This window comes from Notamacropus eugenii, chromosome 2 (genome assembly GCF_028372415.1).
Source record: "Notamacropus eugenii isolate mMacEug1 chromosome 2, mMacEug1.pri_v2, whole genome shotgun sequence".
Taxonomy (NCBI): Eukaryota; Metazoa; Chordata; class Mammalia; order Diprotodontia; family Macropodidae; genus Notamacropus; species Notamacropus eugenii.
Genome location: NC_092873.1, coordinates 537,292,947 through 537,319,998, shown reverse-complemented (window position 1 = coordinate 537,319,998; position 27,052 = coordinate 537,292,947). Strand labels below are relative to the sequence as shown.

Genomic DNA, 27,052 nt, shown 5'->3' with positions numbered 1-27,052 from the left:
AGATGGATAGCTTACCTATGGTCCAGAAGGGCCTGTGTTCTGGGTTGAATCCAGGTAACGGGGTTGAATACTGAAGGGCTGGGCCAAGTAAGCCCAGGTGCCTGGGTTAATAGATAGCAAATACAGTTCAACAGAGATAAGGCACCAGCCATGCATCTTAGAGCAGGGATAAGGCCAGACAGAAAGCAGCAAAGTGTCTTCACACTGCCTGAAGAAAAGAAATTTGTGCTAGATGAAGAAAGCCTTGCAGTCCATGCTTAGGCAAGGTCACAATACAACAGAAGCTGTGATGAGGCCAGGAGAAATGGGGTATACTACATGCTGTGGGGCAGAAAAGACACAGCCCATTGGACACACCCATCCCTGGACACACACACCTGCTGGACACATTCACCCTATTGAACATACCCATCCCTGGACATACACACCCCACTGGACACACCATATATACCTTCTGGACACACCCAGTGGTGGATGGGGGAAAGGTTATCTTAGTTGATCTTCGATGCTTGAACATCCCCTGAGAAGAATTAATTTAGAGTCAAGGTAATAAAGTGGTTCATGGTCAGCAGACTTCTCTCCAGCCCCAAGCCCTGGCCTTCCTTCCCAGCTCCCTCATCTCCTCAGGACTTTGCCTAAGAGACCGTAGAAACCTTTACTTCATGGAAGATCAGTTGGGCCCTGGACTGCTTCTTACACTGGAAGGACCCTGTACCCCTGGGGCCTCCCTTTCCAATCAGTGTAGACCTCCCAGAGCCTCCAGGTCTTTATTCCTTTGCAGGCTGCACTCCTGAACTTCCAAGATCCTTTGTCCATCACTACCATGGACCATGAAGTACCTTCATCTTTCCCTGTCTCCCCCGTAAAGAGTTCCAGGGACTAACAACTGCACATTTAGATGTCACTTGAAGGTTTACAAAGAGTTTTGCCTATGTGACATCACTTTGGTCCTCACAACAACCCTGAGAGGTAAGTACTATTATTGTCCCTATTTTACAGATGGGGAACCTGAGGCTGAAAGGACTTAAGTGACTTATCCAGGGTCACCCACTCAATGCCTGAGTCAGGATTTAAACCCAGGTCTTTCTGATTCCATGCCTAGTAGTCAGAATATTGTGCTTTCTAGTCCAATTAAAATAGAAAGAAGAATTCTTTCTATTACTTTTTTCTGAGAACCTAAAATGCTACCACAAATTCTTTCCACTAATTACTTCTACAAGGATTTTTTCTACCTTCTTCAAAAATAGGTCATCCAATCTTTGCTTGTGCTAGACCTCTAACCCAGTGGTGCAGTGAAGGTCATGCAGGGTCTGGTATCAGGACGACCTGAGCACAAATCTGGTTCCTTAGCTGGATAACCTCTTCCATCTGACTCAATTTCCTCAAATATGAAAGGTGATAACAATAGCACCTCCCTCCCACAGTTATTGTGAGAATCCAATGAGATATTAAGTGGGAAGCACTTCACACCCACTAAGTGCTGCATAAATGCTGGATTAGGATTATCTCCCTGGGACTCCATTTTCTAGTCTATAAAATTATAGGAGATTAGATGAGATGACCTCAAGAGCCCTCCTAGATCTGCTTTTGAAATGCTAAGATGCTCCATGTCCTACCCCCAGCAAAGCGCAGCATCTTCCAGATCCCCACGTTCTGGGACAACAAAGAGCTGCACCAGGAGTCATTCCATGGAAGCCTTTCCACAGAGCCCCAATAACAGAAGGAAAATGAGCCCAGAGTTATTGAGTTAGCATGTCCTGGGGGAGCCTGCAAAGAGTCTATCAAACAATAAAGTTGTCCAGGAAAACTCCAGTCCATCATCAATATGAAACCACTGGAAAGAAAAATTTTGTAATGTGAGAGCAATGAAAGAGAACTTTCTTTAGCCAAGTGGAGTGCTGATTTATTTATTTCAGAGCTCCAAGAAAGTGCAAATGGGACCCGAGGAAGAAGGAGAAAACCCAAGAGTCATATTTGGGAGGAGAGAGGGAAAACTTCACCACACCTTTATCAGAACTAATTATTCCCCCCCCCCCCCACACACACACACAAATGACCCCACAGTAGAAGGAAAGAATGAAAGTTTGGGAGGAGTTGATTAGCAAAAAATCTACTTACACAATTAGGACTTTTCACCCCAAGTTATTGAGAAAAGGGGAGAGAATTTATGAAATAAGATCTCAAGAAAGTAAGCCCAACCACTGGTGTAACACACTCTCCATGCAAAGGAAAGATGCGGGGGTGGTCAAGTAACCTTGCATGCTTTCTTTTCCCCCAAGAACTGTTGGTCAGTCCCCCAAGCATATGAGAAAGCCTGCAGGGATGCTGGGGGAAAGGACCTTTGGTAGGGAAGCCCCATAGCCAATGTCCTGGGACTGCCATCTCAGTTCTACCACTACGGGTCCTTGTCACCTCTGAGCCTCAGCCTCCTGATCAACCCTGTGCAGTTATCCTCCCTGCCCAGAATGCCACCCCTCCTCATCTCCACATCCCAGCATCCCTAAATTCTTTACAAACTCAGCTTAAAGGCCAAATTCTTCTGGATAAGACCTCTCCAGATCCTCCAGCTGCTAGTGCCTTCCCTGCTTGGTGACCTTGTATCTGTGCAAAGGTTTGGGAGGGACTGAGGGAAAGGGGACCCAACTGAATCAATCAATCACTCAACCCCAGTCTGAGTCAGCCAGTGAAAAGCATTAAAAATACTCCTTATTCAAGGGAAAAGGAGTGAAAATTGTAGAATGAAGTGAAATAATGCTACATAGGAAGCACATCAGTGCTGGCTAAAGAAAATCCATCCCTCCCTGTGGGTCTTGCTAAAAACAAGAAGCCAGGGAGCCAAGCCAAGGTGGTAGAGTAACAGCACACACTTTCTAGAGCACTGCCGGCAAGCCCAGCCAAATACCTGTAAAAAATGACTCTAAACAAATTCTGGAGCTGCAGAACCCACAGAATGATGGAGTGAAGCAAATCTCCAGTTGAAGACAGCCTGGAAGGTCCTGGAGAAGTGTCTATCACAGCACGCAGTGGGGCAGAGCACAGTCCAGCATTGGTCACACAGCACAGACAAGACCTGAGCAGGCCGTGGGGAGATTGAATCTCTCACACCTGTGGCAGTTTCCAGACTTCAGGATCCCAAAATGCTGAGGACAAATTGGAAGGTCAGTGGAAAAAGCCTGTTGGAGAGTAGATTGGTCCCACTGCAGGTCCAGGTCAGAGGAAGGGGAAGAGGGCAGGGGTGGAGGAACCCTAGCCACAGCAGTACCAGGGGCAGAGACAGCACCAGTTTCTGGAGTTCTAGGCCCATAGATCATGTGGGAATCAAGCTGCTGAGAGTACAGCCCCCATCCCCATTGGAAGCAGAGAACTACCTTGACAAAGAGCTCAAAAGTCAAGTAAATGGCTGGGGAAATGAGCAAAAACCAAAAGAAAAAAATCAGACTATAGAATCTCACTTTGGTGACAAGGAAGACCAAAATATGCAAACAGAAGACAACAGAGTCAAAGCTCCTCCATCCAAAGCCTCCAAAAAAATATGAATTGGTCTCAGGTCATGGAAGAGTTTTTAGAAAATCAGGTAAGAAAAGTAGCGTGAAAATTGGGAAGAGAAATGAGAATGATGCAATAAAATTATGAAAAACGAGTCAACTGTTTGATAATGGAGACCCAAAAAAATGCTGAAGAAAATAACACTGTAAAAAGTAGACTAATCCAAATGACAAAAGAGATCCAAAAAGCCAATGAAGAAAAGAATGTCAAAAGCAGAATTGGCCAGATGGAAAATGAGATCTAAAAGCTCACTGAGGAAAATAATTCCTTAAAGATTAGAATGGAGCAGACAGAAGCTAATGACTTTATGAAAAATCGCGAAATTATAAAACAAAACCAAAGGAATGAAAAAATAGTAGACGATGTGAAACATATCATTGGGAAAACAACTGACATGGAAAATAGATCCAAGAGACACAATTTAAAAATTATGGGACTACCTGAAAGCCTTGATCAAAAAAAGAGGCTAGACATCATTTTTCATGAAATTATCACACTGCCCTGATATTCTGGAATCAAAGGGTAAAATAAATATTGAAAGAATCCACTGATCACCTCCTGAAAGAGATCACAAAAGGAAAACTCCTAGGAATATTGGAGCCAAATTCCAGAGCTCCCAGGTCAAGGAGAAAATATTCCAAGCAGCCAGAAAGAAACAGAGTATTGTGAAAATACAATCAGGATAACACAAGATCTAGCAGCTTCTACATTAAGGGATTGAAGGACTTGGAATATGATATTCCAGAAAGTCAAAGAAACTAGGATTAAAACCAAGAATCACCTACCCAATAAAACTGAATATAATACTTCAGGGGAAAAATAACCATTCAATGAAATAGAGGACTCTTAAGCATTCTTGATGAAAAGACCAGAGTTGAATAGAAAATTTAATTTTCAAACACAAGAAGCAAGAGAAGCATGAAAAGGTAAATGGGAAAGAGAAATCATAAAGGACTTACTAAAGTTGAATTGTTTACATTCCTACATGTAAAGACAATATTTATAACTCTTGAGACTTTTCTCAGAACTAGGGTAGTTGGAGGGATTATATACATATAGACAGAGGGCACAGGGTGAGTTGAATAGGAAGGGATGATATTTAAAAAAATAAAATTAACGGGTGAGGGAGGAATATATTGGGAGGAGAAAGGGAAAAATAGAATGGGACAAATTATATCTCTCACAAAAGAGGCAAGAAAAAGCTTTTTCAATGAAAGGGAAGAGAGGGGAGGTGAGATGGAAAAAAAATGATCCATACTCTCATCACATTTGGCTTAAGGAGGGAATAACACGCCTACTCAATTTGGTATGAAAATCTATCTTATACTACAGGAAAGCAGGAGGTAAGGGGATAAGCAGGGGGTGGGAGATGATAGAAGGGAGGGCAAATGGGAGGAGGGCATAATTAGAAATAAATACTTTTGAGGTGGGATAGGGTCCAAAGAGAGAATAGAATAAATGGGGGGCAGGATAGGATAGGGGGCATTAAAATTAGTTTTACACAACATGACTTTTATGGAAGTCTTTTGCATAACTACACATGTATAACATATATTGAATTGCTTGCCTTCTCAGTGAGGATGGGTGGGAAGGGAGGAAGGGAGAGAAGTTGAAACTCAAAGTTTTAAAAACGAATGTCAAAAATTGTTTTTACATGCAACTGGGAAATAAGATAAACAGGCAATGGGGTATAAAAATCTGTCTTGCCCTCCAAGAAAATAGAGGGGATCAGCATAAGAGAAGGGAGAGATGTGATAGAAGAGAGGGCAGATTAGGGAGAAGGGGTAATCAAAATGCATGCTGTCTTGGGGTGGGTGGAGGGGAGAGATGGGGAGAAAATTTGGAACTCAAAATCCTGTGGAAATGAATGTTGAAAACTAAAAATAAATGGAAAAATTAGGAAAAAGTAAATAAAACAAGAAACCAGCTCAGAATATGGGCATTTGAGGGTCTGGCCAGCTCAGTGTTGGATATAGTTCCAGGAGCCTACAGTAATTTATATATTAGGACGTGGAAGCCTCCAGAGGTTAAGAAACCTGCCCAGGGGCCTATGGCCAAAGTATCAGAGGGGAGATTCGAATCCAATTCTACATTTCAGATTTGCAGTAAGCACTTGCTAAGCACCTTCTGTGTGCTAGGCACTGTGCTGAATGTTGGGGACACAACAGAAAAGCAAAATCACCCCTGGCCTCAAGAATTTTATACTCTAATGGAAAAAATTAACACAAAATGGGGAGGGGGAAGGAGGAGGTTCCTGGGTGGGGAATGACAGGACAGATATCTGGACCGTTCCCTCAAGAAAGGCTAGGGAGCACTCCACTTTCTTCCCAGTCAAGCCCAGCCCTCTATTCCCTGCTCAGGGTTCTTGAAAGGAGTGTGCTTTGAAAACCTTCAGAGCTCTAGAAACCTAAGAGATGATCATTTGCAATGTGCATCACCTACCTACCCTGGTGGAAAGTGCCAGAAAGACCTGGGCCCAAGCCTGCTTCTAACACCTTCTGGTGATGGCACAACCCTGGACAAGTCACTGGACCCCTCCATATTCTAGGTGATTCACTAAGGCTAGAAAGTATGGGGAAGAGAGAGGAAGTTCTCTCACTGGGGAATTCCCTAAACCAGTAAAATGATGGAGCCAGTTCAGATTCCCAGCCATCCAATTAAACTCAAAATCCTCTGGAACAAAGACCATGGCTCACATGCCTGTTTGTTACCCACACCAAGAGACCACCCCACCCGTAAGTGCCTAGCTCTGTGATTCAAGCACTGCTTACATTTTTAGCCAGTACGTATTAAATGAATGAAGGGAGATTCAGAAAAGAGAAAAACAATCCAGAGCCCACACAGGGAGAACAATATGGCCCAACTTTTGTAAGAGTCCCCACAAGGCAACTTAATTCAGTTGCATGGTGGGAAATAACACTGACATTCTCTGTTTTAGAATCTGGGGCCTCATCTCCTCTGAAACCCCTCGTGTTTCATCTGTCAGTCACTACATTCAGATTTTGTATGCACTGCCAGGGATCCATTCTCAACTCCTTGAAGCATAAAATCAGCAGCATTGGAGGGTAAGAGCTTAAGAAATGGTTTAGATTTCTTTGGGGATCCAAGAAATGTAGGTGCTTTATTGATTTCACCCCCTCCTCTCCAATATAAACCTAACAGCCAGGGTCTTCATTCACGAAGAGAAAGGGCTGCTTTCCCTCTCAGGAATACTGATAGATGGCATAGCGAAGATGGCTCTTTTGAAATGGAAATAGATGATATCCTGGGCTAGGACACTGCTGAGCCAAGGGACTAAGACTGGGAGGATAAATATGACTCTGGAGCCCAACAGAGGAGTGTTATCAACTCTCAATTATGCATGAGCTGATTACTGATCCACTGTGGATAACTGTGGATAACTGGGCCCCTTGGTTTATCCTTCTCCCCACCACTGTCTTGCCCCTCCTCACCTTCTTGGCAACTCATTAGAACCTCCAGTCAAGGCTATCATTTGGACACAGCTCATTGAGAGGGTTGACTCAGACCCAGTATTTTGGCAGGCCCATGTGGCTGGCGGCTAGACACTAACTAAGGGGAGGAAGCCAGTGGGGGAGACAAGGAAAACAGACTGAGGAGACCGGCCTGGGATCTTGTTCTGACAGCTAATGCTAACCAAAACCCTAGATTGTTCTGGTAAGTATAATCCCGTTGCCGCCATTGTCATCACAGGAACAAAATGAGGAGATTGCCTTCATCCCCTTCCACACAACTCCTCCAACTATTCTTTCTTCCTTCCTCCTCTAAGTTGTCTGTGAAGTTCACTTTGGCCCAGTTTCATTTCCGTAGAAATGTTGGGAGGGAGAGAAATAACCCTGTCTTTTGATTTGTCCCAACCTCCACCCTTCATATAAAAAACAAAACCACCTCTTCAAAGTGGAGCCCAGGATCCCATGTTCCCCTTGACACAGGCCATCCTAATAGATGCTCTGTTAAATAGAGCTAGAGGTTGGGTTGGTTGGTGTAGAATTCTGGGCTTCTTAAATAGGGTCCATGAACCCCTTAGAAGTCCATCAAAAGGTTTCAGGGCATCAATAACATTGAAAGGAAAGTAAATTACACCTTATTTTCACTAACCTTTAACTGAAATGGAACGTTTCCTCTAATTACTTAAAGACATAATTCCAAGAAGGGGTCATAGGCTTCACCAGATTGCCCAAGGGTTCCAGGATACAGAAAAAGGTGAAGAACCATGGGTCAATATGGAGACAACTGAATGCACAATGGGACTGAACTTGAAGTCAAGATCTGAATCCAAATCCTGCCCAAGACGTTTATTAACTGTGTGAGCCTGGCCAAGTCCCTTAACCCCTTGCAGATTCAGTTCCTTTATATATTATTTTTATGTATCGTGTATCATATATAGATATAAAACTATATAAATCTATACATTCATAACTATATAATTAAAATATATCAATATTATATATAGCAATCTACATATAAATAGATTTCTATAGATCTAAATCAATGATTCTGTGATTCTGGTGCCCTACTTCCTCACTGTTCCTTGAAAGGTCGATGGGAGTTATTCCTGAACCACTGAAAGCACCATGAGGAAAGTGTGAAAGCATACAAAGAAATGACCACTCAGTCTGGAATCAGGCCCCGGATTCCAATCCCACCTCTCACCCCAACTCCCTGGTGACCTCGGAAAAGTCACTTAACCTTCATCATTTCCTTATCTATAAAACATTTCAAGGTTATTTTCTCCCAGTGCCTGGCCTGGTACTCCGTGCCCAGCCCCCTCCGCACTGTGCCAGCAGCAGGATAAATGCCAGGTTAGGCACCGTGGTGAGACTAGGCAAGCGCCTTCATCTCCGACTCCTGTCTCCTCTTTAAATGAGGGATTTGGGGGAGCCGGTATCTCCCCAGCTCTGGAGGGAGAGCCCCGCTGCCATCTCCATGGCCTTAGAGATTCCTTGGCTGTCCACAGTGACGGAGCTCTCTGCTGGAGGAGCTCCTCTGACCACAGAGCCCAACTTAAAGGTGACAGTGAGAGCGTCCAGCGATCCTCGGGGATTCGGACCTGTCCTCACTGCGCAGTCGGGGATCAGCTGGTGGACCCGACGAGCGCATTCCTCGGTTGTGTCAGCGAACGGTTAAAGTCTAGCTTTTAACACCGGGAAAGCAGTCCACCTGATAAAGAACAGGAACGGGCAATTCGGCAGAATCACAGGGCTCAACAAACACCAGACCCGGGATTGTAGCGGCCAGGAAACTCCAGGATGAGGAAATTCCCTCCACCCGTGCAGGTCAGCTCCTCCTCTCCAGTCTGTGGTCTTAGAGGACGGCCTCGAGCACTAAGAGGTTATGTGACTTGACCAGGGTCACTAAGTCGGCAAGTGTCAAAGGCAGAATTTGAACCCAGGTTTTCCTGGCATCCAGATTGACTTCCTGTCCGCTATTCCAGGCTGATGCGGCCAGTGGTATGGGATTAATCTTATGTCAGACTGTCCCATGGTCTCAGGGCGCGACCAAAACGCTCTTTGGGACTCAATTTCTGCAACCTGTCAGCAGTCAGTAAACATTGACGAAGGGCACAGTAGGGCTGGGTTTGGTCACCAGGGTGCCCCTCGCATGGAGCGAAGCAGCGAGCAGATGTGCATTCACAAGCGGGCTTTCTGGTCACATCTCAGAGAGGGCCCCATCGACCCGGCCACTGTCAGTGACATTCTCCTTCCTCTGCTTTACCTCTTTGGCCCTTCCCCTGACCCATCTCCCTCTGTTCCAGAACCCAGAAGAATGCAGGCTTCGGGAAGGGAGAGACCTGCCACTTCCGGGGGTGAACTTTCTCCTTTCCCATTCCTCCCCTTCTTAACGAAGCAACAGAAAGCCTACAGATCCTCCTGTTCCCGTATCACTCTGAATAAGTCATTGACCAGATCTCAGTTTCCTCTTCTGTCACATAAAGAGACTGGATGAGGTGGCCTGTGATATGACCCTGCACGATCCTTTTCTCATCATTGCCCTGACAGGTGGATAGGAGGACTCCTTCTCATCAGTTTAGGGCAGTGTTCGTTAGTTTTTGCTGCAGAGCCCTGAGTACATGGCTAGCCAGGGAGATAGGGGAAAGAGAGAAAAAAAGATGCTTCTATCCTCCCCTTTCAATCCCCATCACTGAGACTAGGGAGCCTACATCTGTTATAAAGGACCCAATCAGCTGCTGAGTTGAACAGTCACCTTTTACAGTGGAGGCGACCAGGAAGAGTGATTCAAAGTCACACAGATTACAGACTGTGGCCCAGGATCTCTGACTCCAAATCTGTCATATATTTTATGATGTCTTGGGAGACCATTCCTTCCTCCTAGTACACACACACACACACACACACACACACACACACACTCCAAATCCGTCATATATCTTATGATGTCTTGGGAGACCATTCCTTCCTCCTAGTACACACACACACACACACACACACACCCTCTGGAGGTACCCACTGTGATTTCTTTTCTCCTTTGACGGATGCTTAATATTGGGAGAGAAGGAGATGAGTAAAGGAAGAGAAAAGGATAGAAGATGAACAAGAGGGTTTAGCTCAAAAGAGATCTAAGAAAAATAACTTGCATTTATTTTGTGCCTTGAGATTTGCGAAATGCTCTCCTGAAAGCGACTTGAAGAGGTAAGTGGTTCAAGTATCATTCATCTCAGTCACAGAATAAAGTTGAGGCTGGGAGTATGTGGTGACTGATCACAAGCCTGGACTTGGGATTCCATTGGTGAAGGGACCTCCAGTGAGGAAACATCCTCTAGCCCTCAAGCTGAGACCCTTCTGAGGAGCTGCAGACTCGGGGCCATAAGAAGTCTCATGGCCAGGCTCTGGTCCCCACAACAAGCAAATGTCCAAGCACTTCTCCCAAACCAACACTCAAACCACTGCTTTTCCCAAATCCAATGAATGTCCTTGGGATGACCTTCAAACCATCCCTTTCTGTTGTAGTTGTTTTTAGAAGAATTATCAGTGGAATCACTTTGAACATCTCTGCCTGCTTTGGGAAAATTTATCCAGAGAAAAAAAGGCATCATTTCAAGCTCCCCTGGACACTTCCCAGAGGCCTGGGAAATCCAAATCCTGCTCCCCAAATCCCAGGAAGGCAAGTGCAACTCTTGTTAATTAAACATTTAATTAATGTTTACCAGAGTCAGTACATTAGTCTTAGGTCAAATTTATGATACTACAAATTGTATTTTTATATGCAGTGAGTATATTTTATAGCTCAGTAGGGACCCTGGAACAATCAGTGGGCACAGCAAATTCAAAGAACATTTGTGTGGGAGGCTGGAAAAGAAGGAACATTAGCTAGTAAGTGAAGACCCTGAGCAAACTGCCCTGAGACTGCTATATGGTAGACCCCTAATAAATACTTGTGAATTGACTCAATTTACCCATCTGGTCACGATCACTTCAAATCTCTTTCAGTTCAAAAGGTCCATGGTTTGGGTACAATTTTACTATTTTAAATGTATGGGTTTTCTACTCTGATACACCTAGTTGCACTTGTTACTCCACCTAACAACCTTTGGATCACACATTACAAGAATGATTATCCTTTTCAGTGCTATACCAAACAATGAAAAAATAATATGTTATGGAGCTAGAAAAAATAATAACAAAATTCATCTGGAAAAAACAAAAAAATCAAAACTGTCAAGGGAATAGATGGGAAAAAATGTAAAGTAAGATTGCTTAACTGTGCCAGTTCTCCAACTGCATCACAAAGTGGCAATCACCAAAATAATCTGGTAGTGGCTAAGAAACAAGTGGAGGACCAGTGCACACAATGGATTGGAGTAAATGACCATAGTAATTTAGTGTCTCATAAACCCAAAGATCCAAGCTTTGGGGACAAAAACTCATTATTTGACATAAAACTGTTGGGAAAACTGGACAACAGTATGGCAGAAAAATATGTAGACCAACGTTGCACATCATATACCAGGATAAGATCAAAATGAGAATATTATTTAAATGTAATTTTTTTTACCTGAAAATTTTACCTGTCAGACTTACAGAGAAGGGAAGAATGTGTGACCAAACAAGAAACAGACAAATTTCAAAATATAAAATTGATCTTTTTATTATATTAAGTTACAAAGCTTTTGCACAAATAAAAACAATGCAAACAAGATTAGAAGGAATGCAGAAAGCTGAGAAACAAGCTTTACAGCAAGTGTCTCTGATAAAGGCTTCATTTCTCAAATGTATAGAGATTCATAAGAACAGAAGTCATTCCCCAATTGATAAATGGTCGAAGGATACGAATAGGCAGTTTTCAGAAGAAGAGATCAAAATTATCTATAGTCATATGGAAAGAATTCTCTAAATCACTATTGATTAGAAAAAGGCAAATTAAAACAACTCTGAGGAACTACCTCATACCCATCAGATTGCCTAATATTACAGGAAAGGAAAATTATAAATGTTGGAGGTAATGTGGGAAAACTGTGACACATTCACCGTTAGTGGAGTTGTGAATTGATCCAAGCATTCTGGAGAACAATTTGGGACTTTGCCCAAAGGACTATAAAACTGCATACTCTTTGATCCAGCAATAATACTACTAAGTCTATATCCCAAAGAGATAGGGAAAAAAGTGGGAGAACATATTTGTGCAAAAATATTTATTGAAGATCTTTTTGTGGTGGCTAAGAATTAGAAATCAAGGGGATACCCATCGATTGTAGAATGGCTGAACAAGCTGAGATATAATGATTATAATGGGATATTATTGTGCTATAAGAAATGAGTAGGATGGCTTCAGAAAATCCTAGACTTATATACACGATGAACCAGAACATAACACAGAAACCTCAACTGTGAATGGTTTAGCTTTTCTCAGTAATACAAGGACCCAACACAATTTCAAAGGAAACATGATGAAAAATGCTATCCAACTCCAGAAAAAGAACTGATGACATGTGAGTAGACACTAAAACTTACCATTCTCTCTCACACATATTCTCTCTCTCTCTCTCTCTCTCTCTCTCTCTCTCTCTCTCTCTCTCTCTCTCTTTCTCTTTCCTTCCCTTCCTTCTAAATTTTCTTGCACAAAATGACTAACAGAAATATTTTACATTATTTCACATATATCGCCTATATCACATTGCTTTCAGTGTAAGGAAAGGGGGAGGGCAGGGAGAGAAGAACAGAATTCGGAATTCAAAACTTTTAAACTTTTGAAAATGTTTAAAAAAATAAAAAATTGTTTTTACATAGCATTGGGGGAAAATTTTTTAAAGAATGATTACACATTTTGCAGTTGTGGAAAGGAAGGTTCAGACACAGTAATTGAAAGAGCTACTAAGTATTAGGGATAGATTCCAAATCCATATCTTCTGACTCCAAGTCTAACAATCTGTAGTTCCATTGGGAAAGAAATGCAGAAAGGTCGCAAGTTGTTTTCCTTGAAGAGTGTTTGTCTTCCCAAGTCTGAGGCAAGCTAGGGGCACTAAAGTACACAGAGTACTCAGCATGGAGTAAAGAAGACTTGAGTTCAAATCCAGCCTCAGAAATTTACTGTGTGACTCTGGGAAGGTTACTTATCCTCTCTCTGCCTCAGTTTCTAATGATATAATGTTTGTAAAGCATTTAGCACAGTGCCTGGCACATTCCTCCTCCTCCTCCTTCTCCCTTCTCCCTTCTTATTAGAATAATAGTAATAATAGTTGGAACTGTATAGTGCTTTAAGTATTGCAAAACACTTTACAAAAATTATTTCATTTGATGCTCATATCAACCTTGTTAAATTTTCCCATTATAATTCCCATTTTACAGATAATGATATCAATACCAACAAAAATTAGCATCTGTATAGTGCTTTAAGATTTACAGATGCCTACATATATTAACTCCTTTGATCCTTAACAACAATCCTGTGAGATGTTAGATAATGTCCCATGGTCACATAGCTAGTAAGTATCAGAGGAAGAATTCAAACTCAGGTCTTCCTGACTCCAGCTCCTCCAGGCTTCCTACTGTGATACCTAGCTATTTCCAAAGTAGACGTTCTAACTGTATGCAATGAGAGATAAGCAAGTAATTGCTCATCCTACCCTTCCACCCCCATCTACTGGACTAGAGTTAAATCCAGAATCACAGAATTTAATATTTGGATATTCCTCTGTACCCTCTAGATCAACCCATGCAACTGATATCTCTAGGCATTCCTGTCTTATGGGCATTCACTTCACTAAAGGACATTCAAAACTAAAGGCTTCTCTGGTTGGTCCCCATGTAGCTCTCCTCACCAATCAAAGAGGACTGTTCTCCAAGCCAGGAAAAACAGCCCCTCTACAGAATTAAAATGAGTGACTTTGCTCTCTGACTTCCTCCTTATACATGAAGTATACTGGGACTCTGAAAGGCTTTCCCTTAGACAAAATGTGAGAGGGATATTTCCGACTCTACTCTCCCCAACACCTCTAATGCCTGCTCATATATGGGAGCAAGACAAAAATTGGTTCAGGGAGCCTGAGCTGACATCTTCAGACCCCTAATAGTCTCTGGTGCTTTGGGTTTCCTTCCCTGAGTACATAAGACCAAACCAAAATCATGAGAGGTACTTTTTCTAAGTCTAGTGGCCACCTCAGAAGTTTGAGGATTCTTGAATCTCTCAGTTAATACAGGCTCTCTAGCAGGAAGTGACCTTTGAAATAGCTCCTCAGACAAAGGCAGAGCCAAGGTGGCAGAGTAGAAGGACAGACCTGCTGTAGTTCTCCCCCCATAGCCCATAAAATACCCATAAAAAATTACTCTAAACAAATTCTAGATCAGCAGAAGCCATAAAATGACAGAGTGAAAGAAATTTCCAGCCGAAGACAGCCTGGAGGGCCGAGAGAAGGTCTATCCCACTGGGCTCAGAGTCAAGTGCAACCCAGCCTTTGCCCTGTGGCTCAGATCAGAGAGGACTGGAGCAGGTTTCAGGGTGGGGAATCATGGGGAACAACTGCAGTTCCCAGATTTCTCAACCCACAAATGCCAAAGATAGCTTCAAAGTTCAGTGAGAAAGCTCTTTCATCTGGGTGAAAAGGGAACAGGGTCCAGCCCTAGCCCTCACCCTAGGGTGAGGGCACGCATTCATTTTTGGAGCCCTGGCCTAAAGATCCTGTGGGAATTGAGCAGCTGATCTGGGTCTCAAACCTAAGTGGCAGCCCTGGAGTGAGGAATAGTGTGGTGGAGCTGGAGGAGGCTCTGGAAAGGGACTTCTACTCACAGATCCTGGGCAGAAAAGCTTGTGACTGCTTCTAGAACAGAGTGAAGGCCAGGAAAGGAGTAAATTCCGCTCCCTTAACTGTGCCACCTTTGAGGAACTGAGAAGTCACAGGTCCCCAAAGTATACACTCCACTTGACAAAGAACTCAAAAGTCAAGTAACAGGCTGGGAAAATGCTCAAAAAAGGGAAAAAATAAGACTATAGAAGGCTACTTTCTTGGTGAACAGGTATTTTCTTCCACCCATTCAGATGAGGAAGAACAATGCTTACCATCAGAGGAAGACATAAAAGTCAAGGCTTCTTCATCCAAAACCTCCAAAAAATATGTGCAATGGTCTTAGGCCATGGAAGAGCTCAAAAAGCATTTTGAAAATCAAGTAAGAGAAGTGGAGGAAAAATTGGGAAGAGAAATGAAGGTGATGCAAGAAAATCATGAAAAGCAAGTCAACAGCTTGCTAAAGGAGACTCAAAAAATGCTGAAGAAAATAAAACCTTTGAAAACAGACTAACCCAAATGGCAAAAGAGGTCCAAAAAGCCAATGAGGAGAAGAATGCTTTTAAAAGCAGAATTAGTCAAATGGAAAAGGAGGTCCAAAAATTCACTGAAGAAAATAGTTCTTTAACAATTAGAATGGAGCAGTTGAAAGCTAACGATTTCATAAGAAACCAAGAAATTAGAAAACAAAACCAAAAAAATGAAAAAGTAGAAGGCAATGTGAAATATCTCATTGGAAAAAGCAACAGACCTGGAAAATAGATCCAGGAGAGACCATTTAAAAATTATGGGACTACCTGAAAGCCATGACCAAAAAAGGAGCCTAGACATCATCTTTCATAAAATTCTTAAGGAAAACAGACCTGATATTCTAGAGTCAGAAGGTAAAATAAATATTGAAAGAATCCACCAACGATCTCCTGAAAGGGATTTGAAAAGAAGAACTCCTAGGAATATTGTAGCCAAATTCAGAGCTCCCAGGTTGAGGAGAAAATATTGAAAGCAGCCAGAAAAACAATTCAAGTATTGTGGAAATACAATCAGGATAACACAAGATCTAGCAACTTCTACATTAAGGGATCAAATGGCTTGGAATGTGATATTCCAGAAGCCAAAGGAACTAGAATTAAAACCAAGAATCACCTACTCAACAAAACTGAATATAATACTTCAGGGGAAAAAATGGTCATTCAATAAAACAGAGGACTTTCAAACATTCTTGATGGAAAGACCAGAGCTGAATAGAAAATTTTACTTTAAAGCATAAGAATCAAGAGAAGCATGAAAACATAAACAGGAAAGAGAAATCATAAGGGACTTGCTAAAGTTGAACTCTTTACATTCCTACATGGAAAGATATTTGTAACTCTTGAAACTTTTCTCAGTATTTGGGTAGTTGGAGAGATTATATACATATAGACAGAGGGCACAGTGTGAGTTGAATAGAGAGGAATGATTTCTAAAAAAATAAAATTAAAGGGTGAGAGAGGAGAAAAGGAGAAATGAAATTAAGCAAACTATCTCTCATAAAGAAGGCAAGAAAAAGCTTTTTCAATGAAGGGGAAAGGGGGGAGGTGAGAGGGGAAAAGTGAAGCTTACTCCCTCACATTTGGTTTAAGGAGGGAATAACATGTGCACTCAATATGGTATGAAAATCTATCTTGCACTACAGGAAAGTAGGGGAGAAGGAGATAAGTAAGGTGTGTGGGGTTAGATAGAAAGGAGGACAAATGGGAGGAGGGAATAATTAGAATTAGACACTTTTGGGGAGGGACAAGGTCAAAAGAGAGAACAGAATAAATGGGTGGCAGGATAGGATGAAGGGAAATATGGTTAGTCTTTCACAACATGACTATTATGGAAGCCTTTGCATAACTACACATGTATAGCCTTTATTGAATTGCTTGCCTTCTCAGTGTGGATGGGTGTGGAGGGAAGAAGGGAGAGAAGTTGAAACTCAAAGTTTTAAAAATGAATGTCAAAAATTGTTTTTGCATGCAACTGGGAAATAAGAAATACGGGTAATGAGGTATAGAATCTACATTGCCCTACAAGAAAAGAGAGGATGGGGATAAGAAAAGAGAGGGGTGTGATAGAATGGAGGGCAGGCTGGGGGAAGGGGTAATCAAAATGCAGTGTCTTGGGGTAGGGGGAGGGGAGAGATGGGGAGAAAATTTGGAACTCAAAATCTTTTGGAAATGAATGTTGAAAACTAAAAATAAATAAAACAAACTTTAAAATACTATTAAAAAAGGAAAAAAGAAGTAACTACTCAGAGCAGAAGACCACAGATGGGTCTAAACCATGGTTTGACTTGCTGGAAGAGATCAGCCCTGAGTGAGTAGTTTGGACAGTGCAGAGCCAAGCAGAAAACAAATACCTGTTTGACAGTCTCACCAAGCACCTTATATTTTAATGTTGCAAGCATCAATCTCCAGGGAAACTAGAATAGGAAATATGGGTTCCTGGTTTATGTTTGAAGAATTTGCATATTTATAAGTCATTCATAGTTGATGCATTTCTTTTAGAATGAAGGAAATAAAAAGCTTTGATCACTCCCACCAGCCACTGCCTTCACTTCTATTCTCATGCTGCTAAATAGAGCTGGAGAAGATCACAAAATGTTGACGACCAGGTCCACTATTAACTTACATTATGTTACCTCAACTGAGCCCTCACTGCAACAACACAATAGTTTTATTCCTCCCTAATCAACTCACTGCCCCACTTTCCACAGACTTTTGCAAACTTTTATCCAAGTTTAAACCTCCCATGGTTCCCTTGTCCCCTATACTCTCAAATGAAAACTTTGCCTCACATTCATTGGAAAAAAATGAGGTCTTCGAGAGCTCTGCCTTGTTCCCTCCTCCCCATCTCATGTTTTCTGCCACTCTCCTCAACACCCCTGCCTCCCAAGATGAGAGAGTCCTTCTCCTTGCCAAGGTAACAACTGAGTCCATGCTCAAGTTATCGCATTCCACCCTCCTTTCTCCAGGAGATCACTTCCCTCACTAATCTGAGATTTCTTTCTCTCTACAGGTGCTTCCCTGCCTCCCCCATCCTTAAAAGCCTTCACTTGCTTCAGCTGGTCCATCCATCTGCACTAGCTCTCAGTATCCTCCATCTCTTCTCCTTTAGTGGTTTAACTCCTTAGGAAGGCTGTCTACACCTGTCACCTCTTCCACCTTTCCTCTCCCTCTCTCAACTCTCTACAGACTGGCTTCCCAACTCATCATGCAACTGAAGTTGCTGTCTCCAAAGACACCACCCATCTCTCAGTAGCCAAATTCAATGGTCATTTCTCAGGGTTCTTCTAGCCTTTGAGACTGTGATAGCCCCTCTTCTCCAGGACTCTTTTCTGTCTAGGTGTGACACTGCTCTCTCCTAATTCTCCTCTCAGTATTGTTTGTTGTACTGTCTTCCAAGTCAGGTCCTCCAGCCACAGGTATTCCTCAGGGCTCAGTCCTGGGTGTACTTCTCTTCTCCCTTATGCTACTTTGGTTGGTAATTTAATCAACTTCCATGGATTCAGATACATCTATGCATATGATCCTTAAATCTATTTTTATTTATTTCATTAAATATTTCCCAATTACAAGCAAAAAATTTAAGATTTTTTTTAAATTTTGAGTTCCAAATTCCCTTCCTCCTTCTCACCCTTTCACTTGAGTAGGAAAATTATTTAATATTGATTATACATGTGAAATTAGGCAAAACATACTTCTATAGTAGCCAAGCTGGAAAAAGGAAACAAAAAAAACAAGAAAAATAAAGGTTTTTTTAAAAAATATATTGCAATCTGCATTCAGAGTTCATCCATTCTCTCTCTAGAAGTGAATAGCATTTTTCATCATGAGTTCTTTGGAATTGTCTTGGATCATTGTTTTGATCAGAGTATCTAAGTTTTTCCCTGTTGATAACTGTTATAATACTATAGTTTTAGCCATAGGATAGTCTCCTGGTTCTGTGCACTTCACTTTGCATCAGTTCATACAAGCTTTTCTGAAATCATTTTACTTGCCATTTCTTATAAAACAATAATATTCTAGATTCTTAAATGTATTGATCCAGTACAACTTCAAGATAATATCTTAATCCTAAAATGCTACTGCAGCTTTGAAGCATAATGAACCAGAGAATTCTGGAAGAATTTAACTCCCTTCTTTGGGCTCAGACTTCCCCAGGAAACTTGATCTCTGTGAGTCCAGAGCTAGGTCCTTTCAGCAAAAAAAGGGTACCCCAAATCCCTGTGCCAAGATGTTTGCTTCACATAAAACATTTAATCCCTAATGAAGCCTTAACACTTCTCTACTTTTCCTTCTCACCCATCCCTTACTGTAACCAGGAAATTCAGCAAATTACCCCACCTCCCTCCATGGACACAGCTGATTTCTGGACTTTTTACCCAAGAGCCTCCATTGTGACAACTAATTATATTTATCTTTGCAGAGAGCTTGTTATTTGCTTAACCAATGTTTCAAAAGCCAAGGGATACTTAATTTCACACAAATGAAGTTGCTGATCCACTTTGCCTGTGTTGAATGTCACATGCATAGGTGTTATTAGCAATTACGAAGTGGAAATTGCTGAGAATCTAATCAGGCTCTTTTGCACACTTCCCTCCTTTGGATGCAAATGCTACCAACCAAAGTTTGTTCTTTAACCTTTCCAGATTCACTAGTGTTTTATATATACATCCACCACATGCCTTCCCCTACTTAACTTTTTTAATTTAAGAGCTTAGGTTCATGGAAGGATTGGATATTTCACTTGCCACAGTCCCTGCCAAATTCTTTTATAACACCTATTGCTCTCTCTACCAACTTTCAACAACCTGCCTGGCATGTGGTTTTAAGATGTGATTATCTTTCCTCAAATAGCAAAATGGACATTACCACTATATTGTCATACACCATTCTGATCTCAATTACGAGGCTGGGGCTTTTGGCTTCATTTTCTCAGGCTCTTACATGAGACTGGCCTCAGTTTCAACTGTAAAATGGATAATATAGTGGATGAGGTGGTTTGTAAGGTGTTTCTTGAGCTGACCTGCCTACACGCCCTCCCTTCCTCACCTCCAGCTTCTACCCTGGGGCAGTGGTTGAGAACTCGGAACACTTAGCCCCTGACACCCTAACAAGCTATACCACCATCACCTTCCTGCCATGCCGCCAGGGGCATCCTCTCCCCTCCTCATCTCTGATTCTGGAGATCTGAGAAGAGTCATTAAACCAATAACAAATCACTTCTTAAAAGGAGAAAGGGCGTTTCAAACAACTGTCTTCTGACTGCTTACCACATCTGTGCCTTTACTCTTTGCCAGTTACCATTCCCCTACAGGTGCGCTAAAATACCCTGCATTTCCAATGACATTTTCCAGACATGTTAAAGCCCCCTTGAGGGTAGAGACTATCTCCCTTTCACATCTGCTTCCCCAGTATTTAGCACAGGGCTTGGCACATAGAGCTTGATAAATGCTTTTTCATTCAGTTATTCATAATGCTATGACCCCCAGTTACCAGGGCAATTTCTCCCTATCCACAGAGACAGAAAGAAAGAGAGATCAATGGAGGCAGATAGATTCAGGGAGAGAGACATAGGTGAGAGGTTTAAGGGAGAAAAAGAGGTTACAAGTGATGGATAAGAGAGATCTAGGGGAGAGAGACAGAGAGATTCAGAGACAGAGATGGTGTTGGGGGGGGGAGGGAGAGAGAGAGAGACAGAGAGAGGAAAGAGAGTCAGACAAACAAATGGATAGAAACCGACATATGAAGAGAGAGAGGTAGGTGATTTATAAAGAAAGATAAATGAGAGAGAGAGAGAGAGAGAGAGAGAGAGAGAGAGAGAGAGAGAGAGAGAGAGAGAGAATAAATGATAGAGAAAAAAGAGACGTGATAGAGAAACAGATGATAGAAAAAGAGGGATAGAGAAAGATAGAGACTGATGATTGATGAGAGGGATAGAAAGAGATGAAAGAGAGACAAAGTTAGGTGACAAAGAGAGCTAGATGATGGAGAGATGATAGGTAAAGAGGGATAAATGAAGAGATAGATGACAAATGGCTTACAGAAATGCAGAGGACATTTATTCATCACTCAGCAGGCACCAGGCCAGGCAGGGCCCCATTTGAAACGGAGTCAGAAGCATCAGATCCAAGCTTGGACACTTATTAACTGAAAGCGTAATGCTGGGCAAGCCTCCTGCTCTCTCTGAACCTCAGTTTCCACATCGGTGAAATGGGAATATAGCTGGCATTTGTAAATTAGGCATCCCTTGGACCATGCAGACCAGTGACTCATCTGTGCCTGGGATACCAAGAGGTGAAGTGACCCACCCAGGGTCACACAGATAGAAAGCTGGCCCACTCCTCACCATATCACAAGGCCTCCCCTTGTCCACAAGGATGAACATTGAAGGAATAGAAGGAGCTGTGGGAAAGGGAAGGGATAAGGAAGGATCTCCAGTGGGAATGGGTTGCACTTGAGCTGAGTTTTGAAGGAAGCCAGAGATGAGGAGCAGGAGGATGCTAGCACGATGACAGAAATTTGGCCAAGTTTTCCTTTCTCAGTTGTGAGCTGATAAAAACTTCCTATGTTAAACCAGCCCTGCTTTAAAAAAAACAATCTCTGCTCTCCCCAAAGAATCCTGGATTAAGTACACAACCTCCCCTCACCCAGCTGGAATTGCTATAAATCGAGCCCTGCACACATTCTCCAGAACAAATGGTATGAATGAATTAGAATAACTAAGGTTGTCAGACCATAAAATATAAATCTTCTAAGGGTTTTAATCCAAATCGAAGCCACAAAATGCACTCCGTATTTTATGAAGAAGTTATAAAGCATCTTTTTTCATTGTTAATGCAAGCACTGATCATATTCCAGACATTTCTCCACACTCCAGCCAAATACACAACACAGATTTTCCAAAGGCTGAAATTCAGTCAGTGAGCTGAAATGCACCGACTGGACATCAGCTTTCAGTTTTGTGATGTATTGATCCTATCAGTGAAAGGTCAGGTGATAGAGGCCCCTCAGGAAAAAGGGAAGGCTACCATGTTGTACAAGGTTGAGGGTAGGTGCCCTGCTATGTGCCAATCACAACCATACAGTGTAGACAATGTCTAAATTAAAATAGTTACTTTTTCATAATAAGAACTTTAAAAAACCCTAATATGGTCCTCCTACTCATCAAGTCAGAGTCATTATCTTTGGAGAAATGCCAAGTCTCCAGCTGATCCTCTCCATTAGGGATCCCTTTACATAATTCAGTCCTTGGAGCCAACATCAGTGTAGACCAGGAATGCTTCTCTTAACTTTGTTCTGAAGAATGAGGAAGAGCTGATTTCTGAGGGAAAAGTGATGAGAATTCTGGGGAGAAGCAGCCCCTTCACCCTAGAGGAATAACTGAGAGGATGTTGGGCCTAGAAAGTCTGCTGCTAGGTTTTAGAAAAGCAAATTCCAAAGAGGAAAACCAGTGGGCTTCCCATCATCTGAAGTCCTAGAGCAGAAGCTGGTGCCTGAGAGATGGAAAGTTGGGGAGGAATCTCAGAAGGAGAGTTGTGCAAAAAGAGGATCATAGACACGCAGGGGACTCACTCTGCAATTACCAAATTTCAGAGCCAACATTCAGCCCATGCTGACTTCTAATGAGTCAGAAGGAACTTCAGCAGGCACCTCTAGCACCCCTCCCTCCAACACCCACTGACGGAGCAGCTAAAGAACCTTCCATCAAGGGGACCCCCGACCACCCCCTTCACAGTCCCCATTTTGGGTGGGGCAACTTCTTTCTGACATGGACCCTAAATTACCTCCTTGCCAGCTCCCATCCGTTGTTCCTAGCTCTGCCCTCAAGAGCCAAGAAAAAAAGTCTATCCACTAGTCATCCATCACCAAGTTTTTATTAAGGGTTCTCTATGCTATCTGGAGACACAAAAACAAAACTGAAATATTCCCATTCTCTCCTGGAAAGAAGCTTGCATCCTGTTGGAGGGTGAGGTGAGAAATACATACAAGTACATGGAAAATGTATACACAGCAGATGTGAGAATATGGGGAGATGGGTGGGGGAAGGGCTTTAGGAGCTGAAGGTCTCAGGAGAGATTCCACACAGAGGGTGATGCTGCCCCTGAAGCTGGAATGAATGGAGGAGACTTGGAACCCTAAGAGACAGATGTGAAGAAGGAGCACACTCCACATATGGGTGACAGCCAGGTCCAAGGTATGACACAGGATGACCAAAAGGTACTGATATGTGCCAGGAACAAGAAGGCTTCTTCTTCTTGTTGAGGCAATTTCCAGTTGTGTTTGACTCTCCCCATATCCTTTGGGTTTTCTTGGCAGACACACTGCAGTGGTTTGTCATTTCCTTTTCCAGCTCATTTTACAGATGAGGAAACTGAGGCAAGCAGGGTGAAGTGACTTCACCAGGGTCACATAGCTAGCAAGTCTGACTTAGTTAAACTGTATGAAAGGGAACAATGTGTAATAAGGCAGGAAGGGTATGCTGTGGCTAAATGATGAAGAATTTCATATGCCGAGCAGACACTCTCCCCCCATCCCAGGTAATAGGGAGCCCACAGAGCTGAAGAGTGGGGGCACCATGGTCAGACTATAGGTAACCCCTTCATGGAGCTGAGAACATACAGCTCTCTCTCTCCTGTTATACAGTCTGCTCTTTTCTGGGCTAAACTGGCTCAATTGCTCTTGATTAAGGAATTCACTGGAAGCAAAACCAGCCCTTAACATGAACACAAAGCAGGCATCGTCCAGTGGCGGGAGGGTTCTTGCCTAATAAACTCAAGCTGAAATGGGAATGATGCCCAGAGACAAAAGAACCAGCAGGGACTTTGGAAATCTGTGTTCAGAGATGCTCCAGTGAGGAAGAGAAGCACAGTCCAGGCTGATGAGACCACAAATAGGGAGGCAGAGAAGGTAGAAGGGTCAAACTCTGGCCTGAATCTCTTGGATCTGCCAAGGACGATGGACTTCAGATGAGGAAACACAGAAAGAAAAAGGCCAACATTAGAGAAATATGGAAAGACTAGATGCTATGAAGGAGGAGGCTCTCCACCCTCAGAAACTGAAGATATACAAGTATAGGGTGGTCTTACATGGATACATGTGGTCATATGTGTCTATATAGGAGAACAATAATAGATATCCAAGTACATGTATATGTATGTAAATATGTGTATATGTATGTCTGTATATGTGTGTATATGTGTATCTAGGTGTATGTATATATACATATACATATCTATATATGAGTGTGTGTGTGCATCTGCATTTAACTGTAGCCTTCTTAGTGGAGGAGGAGGAAGAAGAGAGAAAAAAGAACAAAGTAAAAAGCTCACAGTGTAGAACAAAATAAAACCTACCACGAAGTAAAGAAAAGGTGGATAGCTAGGAACACAATGTGGTATATTTATTACATAGGCTTTCTTGAAATGGAAATTTGTTGCCTTATATTTTGAGTTCTCGCTTATGTACTGCTATGTACATGGCCATGTTTTTCTTTTCTTATTTTATATTTAAGTTTTAGTATTTAAGTTTGTTTCTTTTTTCTTATTTTGTATTTAAGTTTAAAATTTTAAAATTCACCCAAAAAGATCAACAATATTTTTTTTCCTTTTTCTTCAAAAACTATTATTTGTTATATAGGCTGGCTGTCTGGGAGGTGGAGGGGGAGATATATTTTGTGCGGAATTATGGTAAGATTAAAAAAAGTCATCAGTAAAAATTTATTTAAAAAAAACAGGAAATTGAAACTCAAGATAGGTTAGGAGACAATTACGACAATAATAGGCATTCACATAGCATTTTAAGGCTTGCAAACACTTTCCATATGTTGTATCACTGATTCTCACCCGTTGTGGGGCATGCGTGGATGGAGAGCACTCAGGGTTAGATCTGAGTTCAAATCCAGCCTCAGACACTTAGCAGCTGTGTCACCCTGAACAAGTCACTTCAGCACTTCTGTTTGCCTCAGTTTCCTTGCCTATAAAATGGGGGTAACAGCAGCACCTATTTTCCAAGGCCATTGTGAGGACAAAGGAGGTAAAGCACTTAACAGAATTTAAAGCAAGCCCTGGGAAGTCAATCGGAAAGTCTGATTATCCTCATTTTGCATATGGGGAAACGGACCCTGGGGCAAAAGAGCGTCTTGCCGCCTGCCCCGCTCCACTACCCCTCTTGCCCAGTCCACAATTAGCAGAGCTGAGAACAGGACCCTGTCCTGACTCCTCTTCCAAGTCAGCCTGTCTTTCAAAGTTGAGGTTAAGAACAAGGAATGTTGATACAAGTCGCTGTCTACAAGACGTCAGGAAAGTCACTTAACACCCCAGCCTCAGTTTCCCCATCAGTAAAAAGGAGGAACCTCCAGTCTGAGATCCCATGATCCCAAAAGGCAGAGACTTCCATATCCCCGCATCTCTTTGGCTGGCGCTGCTGAGGCTGTTTCTTTCTATTTGGCACAGACCGCCCTCGCTCCCAGGTGATACTGAGCGCGGGCGCCGATGCCCCATCTGCCAGGATCATGCCCCACCCCCCTTCCAATTACACGAGGTGTCACAAACTTCTTAGTGCGTCTGTAAGCTTCAATAATACAGGTCATCCGTAATTATATCATATTCTGTCATATGCTTCTATATGGACATGTCGCTCCCTAGAGAATTTGGGATTCTTCTGGCAGGACTGATTTATTTTCATCTTGTAGCCCCAGCACACAGCAGGGAGCCTGGCACATAGTAGGCAATTAATTAAATTTTGGGGGATTAGTGACTGCGTCTTGCTCAGACTTCACTCTATGTGGGTGACAGGAGACCAAATGTTTGCTTTCAGCTCCTGTCTGATCTGCTCAGGCTTTGTATTGATTAAGAATTACGGAGTGAAGGTGAAATTACCTTGTAAGGAAATTGGAAAAATGACCTTTCCGGGAGCAACGCTGAAGACGCAGAGATCCATGAACAGAAGTCCCCGAGATCCCTCCACACCGAAAGAAGGCAGCAATCAGCAAGCGTTTAATTCACCTGACCAGCCTCTTCAGAGAAGGGAAGACCAAGAGATGGAATTAAGGACACAAGGGAGTTGTGGGAGGAGCTTCCAATCTCACTAGAAAGTGGGTTTTTTTGTTGTTGTTCTGATCAAAGAAGAAGAACGAAAATCTTTGAAAAAGGAACTGCGGCGCTAAGCTGTCTGGAGCAATTCGGCTTTTTGATCAGGGCTGAGAGTGTCTTAAGCAATTGGTCTATAAGTGCGACTTCACATTCCTGAAACAAGGGAGGGAGAAAGAGGAAGATTAGCCTTGCCCTCCTGTGGCTAAGATAATGGGGGGGAGAGAGAGAGCTTGGAAGGTCGCCTGCACAGGTTTGTTTAGTCGGGTAATTATTACAGAAGGTGTTCCTCTAGCCTTTTTTTCCTACTAGACTTCAGGCCAGAAGTTCTAAGAAAGTATAAGTTTTTAAAGATTCTTTACCGAGTCTCCCGGTGGGCGGCACGGGTCTAGCCCAGTGATGAAAGCAATGGGACCATTAAAATGAGACAGAATAAGAATACCAAATAGCGTACCATCCCCAGCAGTGGAAGCGGATTTGTGAAACCTTGAAGAACAACGTTTTTAATAGACATCTGCCTCCCAAGGACGTGGCCCAAAACGCTCTCCAAGGACCGCAGCATTCTCCTAAAACTGTCCCGAGGATGCTGTCGATGAGCCTACCAAAGGGGACTTCACCTCCCAACACCTGCTTCTTTTCGTTACAGAAACGAATCATCTTCTCCACTTGCGGTCGTTTGTCCTACACTGGTGTAGAACTACTCCACACGGACTTTGTCAGGCATAAAGATGGGAACAAAATAATAATGATGGTACTTGGCATTTCCTCTGCTCTTCATGACAACTCTGGGAGAAGGGTACTACAGACATTATCTCTGTTTTACAAATGAGGAAACTGAGGCACAGCGCAACTGATTGTCCTGCCCAGGGTCCCACAATTAATAAGTATGGAGGTGAATTTCTAACCTAGGTCTTCCAGCTTCCAAAATGAGTGACCTGCCAAAGGAGATAATTCATATGTGAAATGATAGGGGTTTTCTGGACAGAACAAGCATTAACTTGTGCTTACATATTTACTTCTGAGTTCATTTTGTTCTTCTGGGTCCTTGGATAAATTCATGGGAATTTACTAGCCTTTCTCACCGAGGTCACACCCTCTACTGGAACCCTCCAGGCTCATCTCCAAGGAATTAGAGATCA

The 27,052-nt window shown here is 42.6% G+C and overlaps 1 protein-coding gene across 4 annotated transcripts in view; it reads right to left on the bottom strand.

The window, feature by feature from the left end:
- The window catches only part of ST6GALNAC3 (ST6 N-acetylgalactosaminide alpha-2,6-sialyltransferase 3), a 713,190-nt gene that overhangs the window by 595,612 nt on the left and 90,526 nt on the right, over positions 1 to 27,052 (bottom strand). The window lies entirely within an intron of this gene.